We start from the raw sequence: 5222 nt of genomic DNA, 5'->3' as shown, positions 1-5222 counted from the left end.
ACTGGACATGCAGCAGCACCAGCAACGCGCAGAACTGTTGTCGACGCCGTCGGCGTTTTGCCCGCGTTCGCACCGAACGCGCGCAAAGTGGAACCGGAAGTGGAAGAGGAACCGGAACGCCATCTAGTGAACACTTCATAAAACTACAGGTGGCTACATACTACTACTACTACTACTACTACTACTACTACTACTACTACTACTACTACTACTACAGAGGAGGGAACGACCCACACCCTAAGGAGCTTCGCCCCTAATATCGCCCGCCTGTAAGGGCCGTAACTGTAAGGGCCTTGACGCTAACGTCGAAAAGAGCGGCTGCATTAAATCGATCAATGAGAGCCATGCGGAGATTCTCACGGCGGTCTGGAACACGAGACACGGTCTGGTCCAATCAGGAACGCAGACGTCTGCGCTTTGCGCTCGCGCTATCGGTAGCCACACAAGCAGTGTTGCCAATTTAGCTATTCTGTAGCTAGATCTAGCTACTTTTGAACTAACTAGCTACCAAAAATTTTGTTTAGCTACTAGTACCTGTTTTAGCTACTTTTTTTTCAAAATCTAGCTCCTGATCTAGCTATTTTAGCTAAGTCTAGCTTTAGTTAGCGGCATTTCGGAATCACTATTCTGGTGTGAAAAAATACTTGCTACACATGTGCTACATATGATAGAACTGATGACGATGATGATGATTTAATGACATCCCCTTTGAAACGGGCGGTGACAAATAATCACCTAGCCTGCTTGCTTTAATCAGGTATGCTGTAAATGTTTTTTGACTAGAATTTTTGTATACATCTCATTAATCTTTTTCCCCTCAAAATCTACCTTGTACCGTTACCTATGACTGTAAGAGATCTGGTCGTATGAATGAATCTCTTCCCTGCTTTTTTTCCACCAATACTTTAAATGTCTCTTGCTTATCTCGATTGCTGACCGGTTGATGCTTTCGTCCACTTTAAACCCAAGTGTTTCTGGAAGGTGTACGTTACCTACCGTTCTCACTGGGTGAATCCCTTCGCATTCCATTAGGATGTGCTGAGTGGTCTCCGGAGCTTTGCTGCAGCATATACATGCCTCATCTAGTTCCAAATATTTTCTCCGGTATGTTTTGGGCCTTAGGCAACCGGCCCGAGCCTCAAATAGCAAGGCACTGCCCTTCGTGTTATCGTACAGATTTTCCCTTCTAATTTCGTTCATCTCGATCATTCTTGTAAATCTCCATTGTCCTTTTTGTTTCCATTCTTTGCATCCAATTCATGGTCTCTATTTCTCTCACTTTCTTTCTGATGGCTCCTGGTTGTCTATTTACAGTTTCGATTATCCTGTACTTGGTTGTCAACTTCCTTGACCTCTTCCTCCATTCTGTGTCCACGCTTTTCATGTAGAGATACTTGTGCACTTTAGCCGCCCATTTATTTTCATCCATGTTCCTGAGCCTTTCTTCAAAACTAATTGTGCTCTGTGCTTCTCTGACTTCAAAAGAGGCCCAACCCATGTCACCCTGCACTTCCTCATTTGTGGTATTACCGCGGGCTCCCAAAGCCAACCGGTCTACTGATCTTTGGTTAGGACATACAGTGCTATCTAGTGGTTTTTCGAGAAGATGCAAACCAGGTCAAGATATATCGCGTTCGAGAGAAAGAAGGAAACCGTTGAAGAGAGGAGGAGGCAATACAAAGAAGACGGCGTTCATGGTTTTCACATGTCTGCATGTGTATAGTTCCATCAAAAGTTGTTTAACAGCGGAGCTGTTTAAGCCGAGCGTTAGTCCGTAACATGCGAACAGAAAATGTGGGCCGATCCTGGCGGTAGTGCAGAAACGCTCCAAGCGTAATGGCACATAGCCCTGTGAACTAGCGAAGCATCCTGGTTAAGTCTAGGTAAGCATGGTTGGCACTACTTAAGCTTAGACAGTCATCGATAGCCAATCAATATCTAATCGATAATCGATCAGTAATCAATAAATTTCGGAAAATGTTGGGGATGACTTGGTAGTGCTTAGCCTAGTCCAAATACGTGGCCCATACCTTGCGTTAGCCAATCAATAGCTAATCGTTAATTGATCAATAAATTCTCGAAAATGCTAGGGATGACTTGGTCGTGCTTAGCCTAGCCCAAAAGCCAGGACTAGCTAGGTGCCCATCAGCTCCGTTGTCTTTTTAGCATTACGCCTCCATTGCAAGCTACGCTATTTTTTAATAATAAAATCAACATCCAAAAAGCTTTCAAGTGCTGTTCTGATAACGTTTTTAATAGTCTGAAGTTGACGCTAGTTTACTAACGAGCCTTTTGGTGTCAGGTGTCTTAGCTGTGTGATTTTTGTATGTCATGGAACAACCAGACCACTGGCCATCCTCCATGCCATTGCATGGAAATTAAATGCGATTTGCAAACATTGCAACAAAATACAATATAGAAATGCCTGGCGTAGGGCAACAGAACAGGCACAAAAAATCCTACATTTTGTTAAAGAAGTCTTCCGAGTCAACGAGGCAATTTTGTGTTTCTTTAAATTTTTTACAGTTGTACATTTTGCTAAGAATTTCACTTTAGATTTCATAGGCCTTTGGGTCCGCTCATAAAGTATATGTAGTTCATTTTTTTACATGTTTACAGAGCAGTGGTGCATTCGCAGCTCGTCTTTTGTGATAGCGCAAGCCTTGACGCTTTGCTAAAGATACGCCTGCCCTAAACTGCTGGAATCGAAACGGAAGCACATTTATTCGTTCATACATGCGCTGCGTAGTTGCCTGCAAGAAAACATGACTTGAGAGCTGTGTTTAATCTCTTACGACAATACAGCTACCAATAAATACGTACGCAGAATATCCTAAAAAGCGCTTGAAAAAAACAACAATTTAGCTACTTTTAGGCTCCTTGCTGGATTTTTTAGCTACTTCTACTTACTTTCACGTTGTCATCTAGCTACTTTTGCTCGTCGACATTTGGCAACACTGCACACAAGCTAAGCGTAACATTAGCAACTGGTGGAAATGAATGTACATGCTGAGCAGTTTCTGTGAACAATTTTTTTAAAAGCCTGTATTATGATTTTGGTGAGCGAAGGTATGAAGTAACAGGGCGTAATGAACAAAGACGAGAAAGGAACGAAGACCACAGGACAAGCGCTTTTTCCTGTGGTCTTCGTTCAGCGCTTGTCCTGTGGTCTTCGTTCCTTTCTCGTCTTTGTTCATTACGCCCTGTTACTTCATACCTTCGCTCAACATGAACCAACTAGCCCTCATCAAGTTGTTACTAGTGATTTTGGTTGAATAATTTGATCGCATCATCGCGCATCCTATCATTGTATTTTTCGTGATTTCTATTTTTTTACTCATACCAAGCTTATTGCTACTAATAATTTAATGTATTCTGCTAGTGTTTTAGTGCTTTCCATGTATAAATTACTTGATTGTGCTTCTTTTGTATTTATATGTATGCCCTCCCTGCAACGATCTTGAGATAGGCAGTATTGCATTTCGATGGAGGCGAAATACAAAAACGCCCGTGTGCTTGCGTTGTAGTGCACCTTAAAGAACCCCAGGTGGTCAAAATTAATCCGGAGCCCTTCACTACGGCGTGCCTCATAATCAGAACTGGTTTTGACACGTAAAACTCCAGAAAGAAAGAAACAGATCGGCAGTATTCGTTAAAAAAATGTCACAGTTTCGCCCGAAAGGCGAAGCGTCGATTGCGATAGCAAATTAGTAGAGAGCTATTCGGAGTAGGGATAGTAGTTTTATCAGCTGCATAAACTTGGACACATTCGCTTACTAACTGAATTAACAAGCGTGGTGTCAGCGCGCACAAGCAAACATGAATAGATCACACTGAATGACCGCAGACAACGACTGTCAAAACGCTGGCAGCAAGCGCAGCGGCCGCGCGGGCGAAGGATTCGCGCGGTCTATCGCTTCAACGGAAACTGAGCGGCTGAATTCACAGCGCATACAAAGGTCAGAGCCATGTGGAGATAAGAGACGGTGCGGGCGACCGCCACCGTCGGGCAAAGTGCAGAGGAGTTGTGCAAAGGAGAAGTTGTTGGCAGAGGAGAAGCTGCCCCCCCCCCCTCCCTCCCGCGCTGCCTTCCCGCTTTCTTGCTTTCGCGCAGGAGATTGAGTGGCCAGTTCCCCTTGTGCCCGGTTGCAAGATAAGCATTTGGTGAAGCAGCACAGCGGCGCCCCGCCTCCCTCCCTCCCATACCCGCACGGCCTTTCGCGCGAAGGTCGCGTTTGCTTTCCGCCGTGAGTGAGTTCGCTCTCTGTGATAGCGAGCGTCCCCCGCGCGCTTTCACTCGCGCATACGGCGCGCGGCGACGATTTTATCGCCCTTGGACTTTATGCGGAACCTCAAGGCGACGACGACGCTGACGGCAGAAATCCGGTTGAAGTGTCCATATAATTGCTATCGCAATAAAAATAAAGGCTACGCGACGTCCGTTCGCCTGCTTGAGCGCCTTTAACCCGCTCTCTTTTCGCTGCTGGAAAGGAAACATTTTTCCACCCTTGGACCGCCTAACAACGAGATGGATTCTACGGAAGAGCCATGCGCGCAATAAATGCCGAGAACATGCACGACAAAACTATAAACTACGGCAATGTAGTACGCGGAAGTTTGACAGGGCTGGAGAAAGCGACCTGGCGTCAGAACACGTCCGACTGGCAGCAGACAGCCAGCACAACGCGATAAAAAAAAACGAAAAAAAAAAAAGAGAGCGCTGATATTCTCCTGAAATGCACTAAAATCACTTGCTTCACGCAGGTCAACAGCGCTCTCTCATTGTTTCTAAAGTATTATACAACATAAAATATAATCAACGCCAAAATTATTAGAGACCTGAAAGGTTCTTGGAAACCACCGCGTGGACGTATGCAACCTGAGCCACGGTGAAAACCTATGCGCAAATCGCAGAACTTGTTATTTGATGTCTCAACTCGCGTACCTCTGGAAGAGGCTCCACGCCTCCCGAGCAAGAGCCGAAACTGGGAGAGCGAGTGTCAAGTGACGAGAGGAAGTGGGGCCGCGAGGACTTTAGGATGAGGAGATATGTCTATGTGCTTAGTTTTTTTCAACCTTGAAGAAACTAGTGAAATGAAACATCTTGCAGATTTTCTTTCACTTTGCTGCCAAAGCAGGTTTGGGGGGAAATATCACAAACATGGTGAACAGCCCAGAATGCCTGTAATCCTAGAATTTACACCAGTAGACACGTTAAATTG

The sequence above is a fragment of the Dermacentor silvarum genome, chromosome 10 (genome assembly GCF_013339745.2).
Source record: "Dermacentor silvarum isolate Dsil-2018 chromosome 10, BIME_Dsil_1.4, whole genome shotgun sequence".
Classification (NCBI taxonomy): Eukaryota; Metazoa; Arthropoda; class Arachnida; order Ixodida; family Ixodidae; genus Dermacentor; species Dermacentor silvarum.
This window is presented reverse-complemented; position numbering follows the sequence as displayed.